Below are 18,427 nucleotides of genomic sequence, written 5' to 3' on the forward strand. Positions count from 1 at the left end.
ACCGAAGAATTACGTCAAGACGATACACGGATACTTCGCGCCTATGGTTACAAACTTGTAGGTCTTGAGACTATTAGTTTCCCTCGGCCTACATGTGCCTTTCAATTTAACGATGCCCTAGAACTGCGAGTAAAGTATATAATGCGAAAGACGTTTTATGTATCTTGCTTATGCATTCACCTATTTTAGAGTGCTTTACGTATTTACTTCGTTTTCTTATGTGGTGCTTATACTTCTATAGTTTTCGTGTCTCTTCTCTATTTATATAATATACTTCAATAAATTGATAATCTTGTTCATGCATTGGTACGGTGTTTTATCATTCTTTTCTTGGAACGGCTTGCCGCAGGTACGAGGAGCCCTATGGCGGTCGAGTTCCTCTGACCACTACTTTCCTTTCAGACGTTCTTGCGGTAGTGCCACCAGAGATCACTGATTATTTTCTGCTGTCTCTTTTCATTCATTAGGCTTCTTTAATTATTTATTTGGTAGTTTTTATGTTATTCTGTGTACTCTGAAAGCTCTTTATTATTTATGTCATTATCTGAATTAGCACCACTAGAGAGTACCAGAATTACTGTCATTCAGCTATTTCATTTTTAACTATCCAATTCTTGTACTTTAATATATTGTATTTTATTACTGTAATGAATTTTACACCTTATAACCTCACTACAAACTTTATTGTTTCCTTATTTTTATGTCACATCGTACAATTATCACTGAAGAACATTTGTGCGCCTACAGAACGACATCTGGCGAGCTAGCGACACGACCATTTTGTGGCAACTGTACGGCAGTTTGTTGTGAACAGTAGTGCGTCTGACAAGATGACTCTTGTATATATTGTAATTATATATATATGTGACGCAGCGCATCTGACAAGATGACTCTTGTATATACTATATTTATATATGTGTGTGACGATGCTGCCGCTTAATTTTTGTTTAGCATTTCACGATCCTACTATGGCCCCAGTATATTCGGACATGTTTTTTTTTATAAAACAACTATGCCTCGTCATGTTTAAAGCGCAGAATTTTCACGTGTATGCCAGGTGGGGTACCCGAGGTCTAGGGGTAGCGTCTTTGATTCATAATCAAAACGTCTGCGGTCCCGGGTTAGATCCCCGCCACTGCCTAAATTTTGATAAATAATCAGCATTGGAGGCCGAAGACTTCCGGCATAAGAAGTCAGCCTCATTCTGCCAACGGCCTTGTCAAAGAGGGCGGAGGAGCGGAGAGAGGTTCAGGGCACTCTCTTGTCCTAGGGGTGAGAAATTACCCCTAAAGGCGGAAGAATCAGCAATGATCAACGACATGAGGATGCAGAAGGCAATGGAAACCACTGCATTAAAGACACGTAACGTGTATCCACAGGACATGTGGCCTGTATTTGAAGAAGTGTCATGATGATCTCTCCATTGGCAAAAGATTCCGGAATAGTCCCCCATTCGGATCTCCGGGAGGGGACTGCCAAGGGGGAGGTTACCATGAGAAAAAGATTGAATAATCAACGAAAGGATAACGTTCTACGAGTCGGGGCGTGGAATGTCAGAAGCTTGAACATGGTAGGGAAACTAGAAAATCTGAATATGCAAAGGCTCAATCTAGATATAATAGGGGTCAGTGAAGTGAAGTGGAAGGAAGACAGAAGAAAAAGTTACAGGAGAATATGGGCTTGGGACAAGGAATGAAAGAGGAGAAAGACTAATTGAGTTCTGTAACAAGTTTCAGCTAGTAATAGCAAATACCCTGTTCAAGAATCACAAGAGGAGGAGGTATACTTGGAAAAGGCCGGGAGATACGGGAAGATATCAATTAGATTACATCATGGTCAGACAGAGATTCCGAAATCAGATTCTGGATTGTAAGGCATACCCAGGAGCAGATATAGACTCAGATCACAATATAGTAGTGATGAAGAGTAGGCTGAAGTTCAAGACATTAGTCAGGAAGAATCAATACGCAAAGAAGTGGGATACGGAAGTACTAAGGAATGACGAGATAGGTTTGAAGTTCTATAACGCTATAGATACAGCAATAAGGAATAGGCAGTACAGTTGAAGAGGAATGGACATCTCTAAAAAGGGCCATCACAGAAGTTGGGAAGGAAAACATAGGCACAAAGAAGGTAGCTGCGAAGAAACCATGGGTAACAGAAGAAATACATCAGTTGATTGATGAAAGGAGGAAGTACAAACATGTTCCGGGAAAATCAGCAATACAGAAATACAAGTCACTGAGGAAGGAAATAAATAGGAAGAAATTTCTGAGGATGTACGTCTGGAGTACAGCATTGTATGGTAGTGAAACATGGACTGTGGGAAAACCGGAGCAGAAGAGAATCGAAGCATTTGAGATGTGGTGCTATAGACGAATGTTGAAAATTAGGTGGATTGATAAGGTAAGGAATGAGGTGGTTCTATGCAGAATGGGAGAGGAAAGGTATATGTGGAAAACACTGATAAGGAGAAGGTTCAGGATGATAGGACATCTTCTAAGACATGAGGTAATGACTTCCATGGTACTAGAAGGAGCTGTAGAGGGCAAAAACTGTAAAGGAAGACAGAGATTGGAATACGTCAAGCAAATAATTGAGGACGTAGGTTGCAAGTGCTACTCTGAGATGAAGAGTTTAGCACAGGAAAGGAATTCGTGGCGGGCCGCATCAAACCAGTCAGCAGACTGACGACAAAAAAAAAGTCAGTAATACTTTTCATCATGGCTTATTTTATTTTTTTAAGCAGTAGACAATATACTAGTAGCTTTTGTGTTTTCCTTATATTTTGCTGCAGTTCTGAAGATTGTCACTGCTGACCGAAACTGGAAGTCTGAGGACGTACAAGTTTGAGACCTCAGACGTGAAATAAAGGAAATTTATTCTACATTTTCGGGTAACAGTTACATTCGCTACCCTGTCACAGCTTGTGGTACGGAAATACTTACAAGTGACGAAACTCCAGTGCGCTGCTTTGACGGATTCATTATGCTAAACCACGATTGAAGATATTCATAGGTATTCGAGATATATCTGTTTCTGGAGTCACCATATGGAAGAGTTTTGTTATCAATGCTTTAGAGATATATATCAAAGGAATACCGTTCCAGATAATGCAACAAGCACCAAAAATAAAATGCTATGAAGCGCAAATAACTGAGAATTTCAGGAAGCAACTAATGCCGCCCTACTGCCTGCAAACCAAGAGACGTGGTCACAAGCGAGCATATGACACTCCTCCACTTTTACCTCTTCTGCGACGTCCAAAAGTGATGATGCTCAAGGAACTTTCTGATGTAACGGTCTGGCCAATCGAATTACAGGGAGTGATGACTACTTAAGCGAACTTTATAAGCCGGGCCAATTACAGTCCAGACTTTTATAGGCTTGCTTAACGACCGAAATACCTACGTTCAAGAAGAGGAAACGTGCTCTCTCGATATGCCATTTATTGACGAGGTATTGAGAACTTAAGCTTTCAAAGCAACGAAAGGGATATCACCAGGCCTGGTGGAATTAGCGCCACGTTCTATAAAAGTTATTGTCCCAGTCTGAGAGACACTTTGACGGGGATACCGAATTAAATATAGGATAAATATGCTTTGCCATTAGAATTCAAAGAAGGACTCATTGTTTTTATCACGAAGAAACGAGGACGTCAGCTGGCTGAAAAATTGCGAGATATCACTCTCCTTAACGCAGACTTCAAAATAGTAACCAGAGGTGGAGATATGCTTGGACACTGTGGTACAGAAATTTCTGGGACCTAACAACATTGCTCCACACACTGTCGCAGTGTGATAATTACCGTGTGTGACCTAAAGAAATTTTTCTGCTCTTTTACGGGCAATAGCGCAGTCAACGAAGAAAAAAAATCGATTGGGTCAAAAAATTAATCTGGTCGCTATTTTTTATACTGTGAGGTTGGGGGAAGTGTCGTAAAGAACATAATAAAGATCCTGAGTTGAGGGGTGTGAAGGTAGGAGTGGGTGAAGTCATTCTTTTCGTTTTCATTGACTATCTCGGAAGCTGCGGCTTCTAGCGAAAATTCCCTGTACAAATTTGAATTGCATCAGATTTCCTGCTAAGAAGGTCTTTTTCATTCTCTGAAACGAACAGTTCCGTATTACAAGCCATTGAAAAATAGCGGATAATGAAAGTAGTGTTTTGTGGTGTACAATTAATGTTTACTGTTAAATGGAATGAAGTAGGTCAAGAACAAATATAAGATTAAATGGGTGTGCCATATCTAAGTGCAGTAGAAACTATTAAGGGGAAATCTGAGTTTTTCTGGCATGATGGGCTGGTTGGGGTTGAAGGGGAGGCGGTGGAAGGCTAGCCGCATGAAGGAAGAAAGGTCGACGAATTGTGGTCATGCACATCGCCCCTTTGTAGGTCTTCAAACTGAAGCTAACTAGCCCACTACATCACAAAAAGCCACTACAGTCAACTTCACACAGTTACAATGACCCTTCCGCAGCTCTCCTTACTAATCGCTGGCGACACAGTGTGCAGTCCCTCCGCTTCTACAGAGAGGGAGAGGGGGGGGGGGCAGTGATTGTTTTCCCCAAGGTGTGTAAACACAGCACTCAATACAAGTACAAGTTGCTAATAATAATAAGGCGCGAAAAGTGCATGGACAGAATCTACGTAAATCCCTGCACACTGTTCTACACTGCTGTAGAATTCTTCCGGAATAGTCGACTTTATAGAGCTTTTACACGATGCAGTTGTTAAGTGAGCTTTTATGTACAATATGTCCCTATAAACCACTGCTGGGCAACCGATGGGCCGCGGTTTACAACCGACCCCTGGTTTGTTTCAATTCGCTTAGTTACGACTGTTGTTTGTCGACTGGGATCGCCTATTTCATTGCTGTATTTTGCTTCTGTTCTTTCTCGTATTAACGGTAGTAAACAATTCTTGCCTATTGTTAATATTTTAACACTGCAACTGTTGAAACGGAGATACCTTAGAATAAATTGTCTGCGAACAGCCGGTTTTCTGGGCTTTTTTTTTCCATGAACACCTTTGAAGATGCCTGGTATCACATCTTCAGATGTTTACCTTTATGTACGTATTGTGAACATTGTTCCTTTAATAACGGTGTTGCAGAATTTGGCAATAGAGGTTTCAAGACAGGTGTTGTAAAAAGGCGTAAGTAAAGATACAATCTTCCCCATGGGTAAGTAAGTGAATAGGTGTAATTAAGATGGCGTGGGGTGGGGGATTGGGACATGAAGTGACTTTACTGTCAAAAACGAGTGTTTTGAGGCACAATTTGTTGGCTGTCGTGTCGAGAAACGTGTGTCATTAGTATCGGTGCGTTACCTCATGAACATAATGGATGCTATGTTTTCGACGTTTTGCGTTACAAACGCTGGTGTAGAGTCACGCGATGAGACGGCACGCAAGCTTGAATATGTATATTAATCAGGCCCGCGGTTCACTATAGACTGTCGAAGCCTGATAAAAAGTGGTTGAATGATGCTTAATTTGTAATTGTGGTATTGACAGTCATCTAAATCGACGTAGAGGAAAAAGGACTGGTTTGGTACATGTGGCTTTTTGCTGTCGTTGACAGCATACTGTAAAGATATGTAACCGTTCCTTAGACACTTGGTGGTGAGTTAATGAATGACCAGAAAGTTCATGTACTTCTTCTTCCGTTGACTGAGTCAGTGGCAGACTGCGTATATCTCTCCCATTCCGGAACTGCTGGCACTTGTAGAGTGGGCTACAGTGAATGGAGCCACTCATCACACATCCACAGTGTATGTTGCAGAGGGGGGGGGGGGGGCAATATGTCTGATGGAACAGCTCTGATCAGGTTCAAATCTATAATTATTTCAATAAAGTAAATTGCTGGTCAATTTTTCTTGTTTCAATGTGGAGAGTCATAAATCATGTTGTGATAGTTTAAGTTTCATAACACATAAGAGACCTGCCTCTGTTACAAAGGGAGCCAAATTAAGCCTCTGTTCTTCTTGAGAGCTAGAAGATCTGAGACTACGGTGTTGCATTTAATACCTGTTCATGCTGGCAAAAATGTTCTGGTCACTGACAGTGGAGACAACGAAATCGACTTTGTCGAATACATACTGTCAGCATTTTACTCCTGAAACAGGCTGTTCAGTGGTGTGGACTGTCGATAGCTGCAGCTGTTAAACTTTTTCACATCATACCTCACTTATCAAATGAAAAAAAAGTGAGGGTATTTTTGTTCCGTCGTTACAACTACATGAAAGTACGTGTTTTTATTAACTAAGACGTTTCGCTTTATTGAAGTAAAGTTTCATCATTGGCTTGTAATTGGAGATATTTACAATTCATTTGCTTTTTAGATCACAAACCAGTTCGTTAACAAATTATTGGTTTTTATTCAGTGTAATTTCTGTTTGCCTTTTTTACGTACATCAGAAAATGTCGTCTTTTAACAAATTTTTGATTCCTTTCTTCTTTAGGCACTTATAATGGTGGTTTACTTATACCATGCTTCGCAGAACTATGCATTTTTAACTTTTAACCCAGCAAAGCTCGTACACCACTGTTCACTGTTTCTGTATTTCTAAGTATGTTCCATGTTTGTAATATAGCTAACATTGCAACTAATTATTCGTTTTTCTATATTTTTTCTCTCTATGTATGTGATTTTTTCTATTTAATTATGTTATTTTGCATTTATATCTTGTGTAAGAGAAAAGGAGACCGATGGAGTCAAAATATTGTATGGTGAGTCGGTGGAAGGGGTGGAGCAGCAAAGTTGAATGGATAGCAAGTGCATACAGGAGATGGAGAGTTAGTTTGAGGGAAAAGGTGAGGGGCAAGAAACGAAATCAAACTGTGGAGGGGGGAATTGGGGCGGGGGGGGGGGTGACAGAGGTTGAGTGAGAGAGGACCAGGAATCGAAAACGCCCTTTTTTGTGTGATTTCTTCAGTTACCTTACGTGGTGTCTGATTTGCAATATTTATTTGGTCACCGAGCAACTGTTTGTTTTGTGTTAATGCTTTTCGTACACAGAAGTTTCCTTTGCTTCTCCCCTCTCCCCCCATCTCACCACAAGAAAATTAAGCTCCATAATTTCTCTTTGACAGTACATCAATACACAGTAACCCACACAGATGAATAACGCACATACAATGAGCTACAGAGAGAGAGAAAACATTTAGATCAAATAAAAACTAGTGATAACATTAGCAACACTACAAAACACGATACAAACTTAGAAGTCTACAAATAAACAGTGAACATTGTACGAAGCTGTGTTGTGTTAAAAGTCAAAACTGCAACGCTCTGCAAAACAGTGTAGAATTAGACCACAATTATTAGTGCTAACTAAGAAAGGAACCAAAACGAGCAAGTACACGACATTTCCAAATTTAGGCTAAAAAAAAAACAAGAATAAATGAGAGCATGTAGAAAACAACAATTTGTTAACGAACTGTTTTTCAGTCCAAAAAACTAAATTGTGAATATCTGTAATTACAGACCACTGTTGAAGCTTTTCATCAATAAAGGGAGTTGAGACTGGTGAGAAAGACATGGAATAAAAATACCCTTAGAAATTGTAAAGTAACTGCGTACAATATGGCCACGGAAATGATGAATTGAAAATAAGTATTTAATAAAATGAAGATAAGTTTGCTATGTGAACACGAAATCAATTACACTAATGCACAACCACGATATTATTGCACTTGGCTGTCATCGCAAACACGCGGTGATGTTACAATAAACAAGCACCATGGTGACCAAGGAAACGCATCGGACTGTCAATGCTTTCAGCTCAGCTGTGCACATACTGTCAATCCTGATTACCTGCTAATCCTCGATAAACCGACCAAATCGCCCTCACTTCCAGGCAGAATAATACCGTGGTGCAAAATATTTTGTTTACTCACACGTGAACTTGACAGGAAATGCTAGAGAAGTATAGCCTGCCTCTAAACTGTAAAGAGAGCAGCGTTTGTGGTGGGAGAATCAGTCCTTCCTGGAAGAAAGCTACAGCGGCCGTATCGGATGAGCAAGAATTAGTTTCCCCGCTAGTACTGTAGAACAGTGTGCAGAGATTGACATAGGTTCTCTCGATATGTGTTCCTTGCGTTAGTATTATTAGTAATTCATGTCTGTACTCCATGTAGTGCCAAAACACTTTGCTGGAAACAAACACCACCGGGCGGTCTGCCCGCTGCTATGCTGATAATGCATAAGGCGAGCTGCAGGAGGATCGTTATAACTATGTCAACTGTAGTTGCCTTTTGTGACCTAGCGCAATAGAGGGAATGGTTAACTCGTTGTGCGCTCTCCAGCTTGCGGACGTATGAAGGAGGAGGTGTGTGGCCACAATACAGAGACCTCTCTCCTACACGTTTCTGACTTTCCTCTCCTCACAGTTACACCATCACAACACAGTTTATCCATTAATAAGGTTCTATCCGTTGGTGTGGTACACATATTTAAAATTTGTTCTTAACTCACATCAGTTAACAATAAACATTAATTTCACAGCATTCAGAAACTTTTTATGATAGTCAACGATTTTTCCATTTCCTGCTTCTTGGAAACTATTAGTCCTAAGGAAAAAGCAAATAGGAAATTTTTTGTTCTAAAATAGTTCAAATGGCTGTGAGCACTATAGGGGTTAACATCTGAGGTCATCAGTCCCCTAGAACTTAGAACAACTTAAACCTAACTAACTTAAGGACATCACATACATCCATGCCCGATGCAGGATTCTAACCTGCGACCGTAGCGGTCGCGCGTTTCCAGACTGAAGCGCCTAGAACCGCTCGGCCACACTGCCGGCTGGACAGTTTTTGTAGGAAAGTTAGTGTGGATTAATTTTGCACATGAAATCACTTACACCAGACTCTTTGGGTTCCGATATATTCCAGAAAAACTAAATGCGACCTTTAAACGCCATCTTACACTCCGACGTTCACACTCCACGAGTCAGGATTTTTAGAATTTATTCATGACAATGCGGCCTGAATAATAACTTGCGTTTATGCGAATATTTTCCCCTAATTTTCCTTCATTGACTTCACCAAATTGTGTAAACAACTCACAGTTCTTATTGACTTCACAAAGATGTCCGATGTAATAGATCACAAGTACCTCTTGCAAACGGTACACTTGGGTACTGGCAAACGTTTTATCAAACTACGACTTTGTCTCATTACTATTTGTGCTGAGCTGGCTTGTTTTGAAATATTCTGTAGCGTAATCGCAGTTTTGGAGTTAATTTTTAACTTACAAAAGAGTGTTTCGTTCTGAAATTTGATTTCGTTGATTGGAAGTGGTCGGATTGGAAATTTAGTTATGAAGGGCGATAGGTGAACTTATCACGGAGACCATGATGCCTGTGGGCGTTCCACTGGATAGCCCTGGTTTAGTGGTACACCGTTCACTACACTTCGCTGGACAGACGACTCCACATCAAGCCACTACGTGTTCCCATGTCGAATCAAGACCATTCGTCACGACTGCAGTGGGCACATCATCGTCCAAATTGAATCGTGGGTCAATGTAACCATGTCACTTGGTCTTACGCTAAGTCGTAGATACACCGTCTTTCTGGAGAACGGATGCTCGGAACGTGAGCCGCACTCCGACGCAGGTCGGAGTTTTCCAGCAGGATAACTCTCCGTGTCGCAGTACCAATGTCAGGATAAATTGGTAGAACAGATATTTCACTTTCATATCCTTGCCACCAAATTCGTCACCAAACTGGCACAGGATCAGGACGGTAATGAGTGCCAGTTCTGCATCCAGGTACCAACGGCCCTTAATTTACTGGAATCGTTTGGTCACAAAATTCCGGAAATCTACTACAAAGAACTTCCCGAATCCTAGTCACATAAAATCGCTGTTGGACTGCATTTCGAAGGCTGAGCAACATACTGTAAAGCTGGTGGCTACAAGCTTCTCTCATTACTGTATGTTTCTGTGTAATCCTGACACATTTTGTTCATCAGACCTTTTTCGGTGTAATATAATTCTTTTGTGGATTTCAAAGACCCCTTACGTTATATCGAATGTCATTAATTAATAATGTCTACGTAAAGGAAGTTTGGCTGTAAAATAACTCGAACATAGGCAACGAGTTAACGCAGAGGTACGAAAAATACTAAATTGACGGAAGGAAGTAACAAAATAAAAATTACGAAAGTAGGTGTTTAAAACATTAAAACCTTTGTGGTAACTATCACTGTTGCAGTCACAAAAGTTGGTAACGTACACCCATGGTAACTGTCACTGGAAATCGCCTTTCTGTTGGCAACAACGGTGGCTTCCTTGTCACCTACGCCTACCTCATGAACCCAAGTACGTTAGGAGCATAATGATGGATTCCGTCAGAAAGAGGATCAACTCATTGCTTCATATTCTCCGATCAGTGTATCTGATATGGCAAAAAAGTAAATGGAAGGGATCTACAAATGTGACAGCCAAAGTTGAATATACGTCTTTGTAGCGTTCGTGCTTTTTTATTTTCTTAACAGTGAGAAAAAACAGATACGAAAATAAAAAAAACCACATCGTAAAGATTATATCAGTTACTAGAAACAATATCACGTTCTTGTGGATACAATCAATAAATAAATATAATAAATACCTAGGGGTAGCATCTATGACTCTTAATCAAAACGTATTGGGTCCCGGATTCCATCCCATCAATTCCTTAAATTCACTTGTTTGAACGAAAACTATCATGTTCCTGTGGATGCAAAAAAAAAAAAATAAATAAATAAATAAATAAATAAAAATAAAAAATTGAGTCTCGGGTTCCACCCTAGCTATTCATTACAACATCATGAGGATGCAAAAGGCAGTGGAAACCCCTGCACTAACATTCAGCATTAGGTTGACGTAGTATTTCGGCACTTCGGGAAAATGGGGATGTCCGGCGGACGTAATATTACGTTAAAGCAGTTATGATGGTTTCCCGCGGTGTCAAATATCTATTTACGACTCTGAAAGCTTCGCAGTCCTTCTTAGACGCTTGTGAAATCTTTGCTATCGTCCTTTGTTTCGCAATGGTTAGATGGCTTTCAGTTCTCTCTGTTTAATGAGTTTCCTGTGCTTTTGTGTTCGAGATGTGCATTGAAGTGGAGAACACCTGGAGCAAATGATTTACAAAGTCGATTACGAGTCTGCAGATGATGAGAACGAAATATTTTATGAAGATTTAGACTACACGTTTGTCTTATTATTTTCGCAGATTGTGTTGTTATTAACGGTTTTCCTGCCGGTAAATGATGAAATCAGTCCGATCGTATAATTCTGGCGAGTTTAATGTTCGATAATATATGTCTCAATGTTTCAAATTGTATTGCACTGTACTCCACTAAGGAATAAAAATTTTACTTTGTTCTTGCATTTTGTATGTTTCTTTGGATTCAAATGGACTGTAAAAGCAATTCAAACATAAAAATCACTTGTTTGTTTACGGGAGTATGTGTTTGAATACCAGAATTCCCTTTCAGTTTTTTCTGTGATAATTACTAATAAATAGATGTCTCATGTGTGGATTCATATTTAACACTAGCAATACACAAATATGTTTGTGTAAAATACGTGGTTCAGTAAATCTAAAAATGTTTGAAATTCTAACTGAATATTTGTACACATGAGTTATAACTTTCAAGAAACCACTTTTTTTAGCAAGTCAACAGACAATGGCTGATGTGTACAAGACCAGCACCGTTAATGTCTCCACATGACACGTGGTCTGTAACTGAACAAGTGCCACAATGAACACTCCATTGAAAAAATATGGAGGGTGTTACCAGTGAGGAGGTGACCATGAGGGATTAAATACGCAGTGAAATGAGCGAGTAATGACACAATTCTGAAAGAGGACGGAGCGTGGTACCGAAGTGGTTAGCACACCGAACTCGTGTTTCAAACCTGCGTCCAGCCATCCTGATATAGGTTTTAAGTGATTTCCCTAAATCACATAGGGAAAATGCTGGATGGTTCCTTCGAAAAGACGTTGCCTGTTTCCTTCTCAATCCTTCCCTGACCCGGACTTGTTCTCTGTCTCTAATGAGTTCGTTGTCGACGGGAGTGTCAGAAGGTAAATCAAAAGGATTTGTGGTATGTCGAATACAAGATAATATCGTCGTCAGCAGAAGTAGTACAGCACGATTAGGATTTGTAATGCATACGAAGTTAAGAGCAGAAAATGTATAAAGTTTAGTACAGTGATATTTCCGTCAGAAGCGACAGAAAATTAATGCTAGCAATAGTAGGAAAGATATGCATACCGATATCACACGCAGTAGATGAAGAAGTAGAGAACACGTGTGAGAACACTGAATAAGATATACAGAATGTTAAGTCAGATGAAAATTTATTCTACATATGGTTGAACTCAACAATTTTTTTTCTGTACCGTAAGTTGCTGCTATACTTGGGATTCCTCTTGGGCCTCTAATTCCTTTTAGAACAACGCGTTCATTTACATATTCATAGTCCAGTGTTTTATCTCCCCTTATTCTGTGAGTATAGAGGGCGAGACCTTTACTTCGCTATGGATCATAATTCACTACATATTTGGTTCCAAATATTTTCTTCTTTGTTTCTGTAATTGCCACTAAATCTGTTTCCTTTTCTTTCAAATGTTCGGATAATTAGACTTCCTTAAGATCAGTTTCCCCAAAACTCCAGACCTCAACAATAAAAAGTTCGTTAAACCATTTTCTTTTGTTTCTACTTCTTGTGTGTGTTGTACCCCGGTAATCTGTCATGTTTCCATGGCTACACTGAGTACTGCAAGTACATTTTCAGAGTCCCTAAATGGGGCACTGGCGAACTACAGGTAATGCTGGTGATGGGACTGTCATCTCTGAGCTTCACCAGCCACAGATCGTAGTTCACCTAGGTGAGTGTGTTGCGGTATTGCCTCCATACTTTATGTTATGGCTATACCGCCAATACTGAGTCGTCAGAGCTTCGTCTGACATTAAGGGTACGCAGAGTGCAGTTGTGGTTAGCAGGCGAGAGAGGCTGTATTTTCGCATCATCATCCCATTAGTACCCCTGATACATTTCCGGGCATTTATATCACAAACACAATAACGTAGAGCTACACAAAATAAAACACTTATGTACCACAAGGTACTTGCAAATTCTGTGCTTGTTACCCATTACCCACACAAGCAGCAAAGCTTACTGCATTTTCTCTGTAGAGTCAATGTCCAGGTGTGGGTCTCGAAATTTAGATCTTTAGTTTCTGTCAGCAGTGTTCTAGAGAGGAATCTTACCACACGTCAGGAAAAAATGTTAACCTACACTCCTCTGCTACTACTCTGCTTCTTTCTCTTGCACTGGGTTTTTCAAAATTGAAGCAATCGAACTATTAGTTTATTTCCAGATGCATTTCCCGTACTTTACGGTTATAGTATTTATTATTCGTTATGTATGAGTATTAAAACATAATCAGCAGACAGTTGCTCGGTTTTATCAGCTTATGAACTCGTACCCGTAAAACTTTTGCGAATTTACTAGCGTTTGTTAAAGCATTTACCAGTAGCTACCTTATTGACTAAGGGTGTATTTCTTTCGCGAGAGCTGCAGAAAGGATGTAAGTTGACGCAGTAACATACCTGTTACGATATGTGTTCAATTGATCTCAATTTTTCTGTAAATGATTTCATTCGTTTTTAATTCATACCGATAGAATATAAACATTATTATAGTTTTCCACATATCTTTTCATAGTGTGCGAAATGCACAAATACACCTCAAATTCTCGTTTAGAAAATGTAATGTTTCAGGCTTTTAAAGCATGAAACAAAGAACACTTTCGATCCTTTAACAACTATTATTGAATCACAATCAACAAATGAAAATTTCTAGTTGCCCATCGTATAGCAAACATAGGTATGTCTCAAACAATTATGTATGCTATAGAGTATTAGAGTAGAACCTTTGTGTAGGAATTTTTTTCCGCCTCTTGATGGACATTTGTACGTATGAAAGCGTGCTATAGGTGCGTAAAGGGTACACAATATTTCTATTGTTTCAGTTGTAAATCAGTTTATCCTTTTTAAAATTTCCATTAATTTACCTGTACAGATTTCCGCTACTACTTCCACTTAGAGTTCAAAAAACTTTAGACTAAAATAGTACGAGGGCAGTTGCAACTAACAGTGATCTGTTTCTATTAGAATGTCATTGTGGGAATAGACGTTACCGTATGTAATGCTGGTTGAATGCTGATGTAACTTAACGTATACCGCAAACTTGGAATGTATGAAGAAGTATCCCTTCATGAGTTGTCACTAGTTTTTCTGGGTATCGTTTGGATGACATAAGTTGCAGACTTTCGGTAATATATTGGTGACAAAGACGTATAATATCTATATTCTGATTGATGATTTATAACCAGTACACACAGGATCACAAGAGGGTTCGATGAAACATAAAAAGCGATAATTTAAAAGGCTTGCGAAAAGCAGCCTGAGGAGTACCTGGTGTGTTTACAGCCTACACACATTCAGATATGCGTAAGTACCTATCACTCATACAAGCGCAGAGTAACAAGGCAGCTTCCGTGTCCTCAATATGGGGAGTGCTGTCTGGCACTTTCGCTTCGCAAAATCCTCTCTGGAGATATATACCGGAGCAGCCACTTAAGCCTGGCGTCAGACTCTTCGCTGATTTATGGAACCTTAACCTGAGAGCGAGATTTATTCGACAACCGCAAGGAAATATGCAGCTAACGCTTTCTCACCGCTTTTAGGCTTCGCAAACTGCGCACCCCTACTAAATTCTGGATAATGGCTGCGCCAGAATATTACGCGCTAGCCTGTTTAGTGAACACACAGGAACAGTAGTCCATTGTTCTAGTGATAAAGCGTAAAGAACTTCGCCTTCTTTGCGCTGTAAAGACCTTGTGTAACGACAATCGTCCATTGTGGTGAGCTGCTGTATTTGGCGTGGCTTTAAACTGTAAAAGTCATGAGCATCCGATAATTCTCCGGGAAAGAGTGGGAGGACGTTGACCGCTATTTACAGCTACTTAGCGCAGATACAACTTGTAATTGTGACCACTATTTTCATATTTATCAATTATTAGTCAGTCCACAAATCATACATATATTTGTTCGTAGCGTTTTTCATAAATTAGTAAACGCAACAGACACACACACACACACACACACACACACACACAAAAAAAAAAATGGTTCAAGTGGCTCTGAGCACTATGGGACTTGACATCTATGGTCTTCAGTCACCTAGAACTTAGAACTACTTAAACCTAGGAAACCTAAGGACATCACACAACACCCAGTCATCACGAGGCAGAGAAAATCCCTGACCCCGCCGGGAATCGAACCCGGGAACCCGGGCGCGGGAAGCGAGAACGCTACCGCACGACCACGAGCTGCGGACACAGACACACATAACATAGACTTAATCATTAATAATATATTATCCTTCGATCTTTACAACAGTCTAACGCTGGGGTAACTTTGCGATTCCGTGACTGCTGAAATCACTTGGTTTTGAGGCAAAACACTTGTAAAACCCTGTTATGAGCAAATTTCTATTCGGTAATGACGTTCCTTGAAGTTTCTCCTATAGAGAGTGAAAAATGTGAAAATCTGATGGTGCAAGAACAGGTGAATATAGTGGATTCAATATAATTTCCCAACCCACCTCCAATATAGCACTTTTAATCAGTCTAGCAAAATGTGTGCGGGCATCATCATGGAGTGGCATCAGTTCACACAGTCTTCCTGGTCATTGTTCTTACATTGCTTCTGCAAGACTCTGAGTTGTTGGCAACAAATGGCGGCAGTGGTGGTTACACCTCGGGGAAGCTGTTCATAACACAACCTATCGTCATTGTTCCACCAGGTGTAGATGCAGATCTTTTGCGAACACGCGCAGGTCGTTGGACGGGCAGCTGCTGTTTTGTTTGGGTTCGGCCATTCCTTCCTTTTCCTGATGATAGCATAAAGACACCATTTCTCGACACAAGTTTACCAGCCAATTGATGATGACCAAGCACAGATGCACATATGACCACCCTCTCATTTTCGTCATTTTGGCTTACAGCATCCGGTTCCCATATACCACATTCTTGAATTTTCTCCTTTGTTTACAAATATCGCACGACGGTGGAATGGTCGAATTTCATTGCATTTGTCGCTTCTCAAGTACAATGACGAGGATTATTGTGGATCAATGCGTTTAAACGATCTTCATCACATTCCAGAGGTCTTCCTGAACGATCCTCCTTGAAACGATAAAACCATTTTCTTGTCGTGCTTTGCCATATAAGGCACAAATGTTTCTGGCTGCCTTTACTGCAATCCTCTTTTACTGAACACAAATAATAGACTATGTCGGAAATCTTCCGATGTCTCCACATGGCAACCCATTTTATAGCGTCCACAGTTATAGTCACAATCAGCAAACGAAAAAATGACAGTATGTAAACTGAAATAGTGACAATGAACTACAAATAAAAAAATGCCAATCGATGAATAAACCCATAACAACGGAAACACCACTACGAAAATTAATCAATAAATAACGCTACGAAATAATGCACCAACCTAATAGTTTGCTCAGAGATTTTAGCTGTTAACGTGGCCATAAAACATAAAAATATGAGTAACGGTATACGGAAGAAATAAAAGAGGTCTATCAAGGAGGTATTTCAGACGTGTAAGTGTATTACTGCAATATAACATATCCGGTGAAGAGCGTACGCACAGCACAAGGAAATTAATTTCTTGTATGTCAGTTATAGGTCATTGACAATAGCTGCAGGTTGTTTCTGTGGTGTGACAACATCTTACGCTATTTTCTTGTAGTTACAAGGAAGCTATAGTGTAGATAATAATCGATATGGTTTCTGAGTACTGATTTAAATATTCTAAGGAAATCGTTCAGATCTTGAATTCTACTCAGTCTATCTGCATAACTTAAATGTTCCAATAGCTTGTAAAATATTGGCGACCATAACTGGTTTCCTTGGTTTTCTTTTCATTTTCACACAATTTCAGGGAATGTCAAGTAGTGTAAAATAAACAAGTGAGCATGTTAATGTGATAGACAGGATTTGAGACGAAGAACTGTGCTTGATTTATAACTGTGTTTGATTTACAATAAGCCTTAGAAGCACTCAAACATATGAAAAAAAATTAATTTTAAAAAGGGAGGAAAAAATTGAATCATTTTTGATAGCACTCATTGTCCTAGGAACTTCATTTAACGTGTTAGTGACTCCATGCTTGTATTAACAAATCACAAGATTTCAAATCCTTTTGATTTCAGATGTTAAACAAGGTTTTAGGGCGCTGTACTTTAAACTACTCTCCGGTCACGCGTTTATTCTAATGAATGCATAACGAACAGTATTTCATATTGTGGAACGTCATTACTCGAAGAGATTAGCGAAGTGTAACACATGGTTTGTTTCACAAATGTCAGTTGCTCTATTCATCGCGGAAAATATATTAGTCGAACAATTTCAATTGGAATACCTGAATAACTTATATCAGAAGAAATAAAAGACCAAATCTTCTGACTAAATATTGCTTTAAGACAGAGGCGCAACTGTACTACTTTCAGCTAAACTGTTCGTTTAGCTTTTGACCTTTGAACAAAACTGCAAATAATTAGGTTCTACAAAACCAAGAAATCTGATAGAAATAAGGGAATACCAGGTATTAAGATTTCAATTCCTTATCTACATCTACTTGGCCACTCGGGAAATAAAGTGCCTGCCAGAGAATTCATCCAACCATCTTCACACTAATTCTCTAGTATCCGACTCTCGAAGAACGCGCGGAGAAATCGAACAGCTGCATCTTTCCGTGCGAGTTCTGATTTCCCTTATTTTATTACTACGATCGTTTCTCCCTATGGAGGCCGGCGTCAACAAAAGATTTTCGCATTCGAAGGAGAGAGCAGAAATTTCGCGAAGAGGCCCCTCCGTATCGAGAAACGCCTTTGTGTTAATGTCGTCCACCCCAAATCCTGTAGCATGTCAGTGACACCCTCTCCCATATTTCGCGATAATAGAAAACGTGCTTCTCTTCTTTGAACTTTCTCGATGTAATCCATTAATTCTATCCCATAATGATCTCAGACCGCGCAACAGTACTCCAAAAGACGACGGACAAGCGTAGAATACGCAGTCTCTTTGTTCGATGTGTCGCTTCTTCGAAGTGTTCTGCCAATAATCTGCAGTCTTCGGTTTGCCTTAACCACAACATTTTTCTGTTTTTTTTTTTTTATTTAAGACTTTCGTAATTGTAATTCCTAGTTATTTCGTCAGATTTACAGTTTTTAGATTTGAATTATGTATCGTATAATCGAAGTTTATCGGATTCCTTTTAACACTTATGTGGATGATGTCAGATTTTCCTATATTTAGGATCAACTGCCAATTTTCGCAAA

General features: G+C 39.7%; 1 protein-coding gene across 1 annotated transcript in view; it reads left to right on the forward strand.

The window, feature by feature from the left end:
- LOC126188498 (nephrin-like) overlaps positions 1–18,427 on the forward strand; it is a gene marked incomplete at its 3' end in the record, with an annotated part of 468,003 nt that overhangs the window by 277,167 nt on the left and 172,409 nt on the right. The window lies entirely within an intron of this gene.

Source organism: Schistocerca cancellata, chromosome 5 (assembly GCF_023864275.1).
Source record: "Schistocerca cancellata isolate TAMUIC-IGC-003103 chromosome 5, iqSchCanc2.1, whole genome shotgun sequence".
NCBI lineage: Eukaryota > Metazoa > Arthropoda > Insecta > Orthoptera > Acrididae > Schistocerca > Schistocerca cancellata.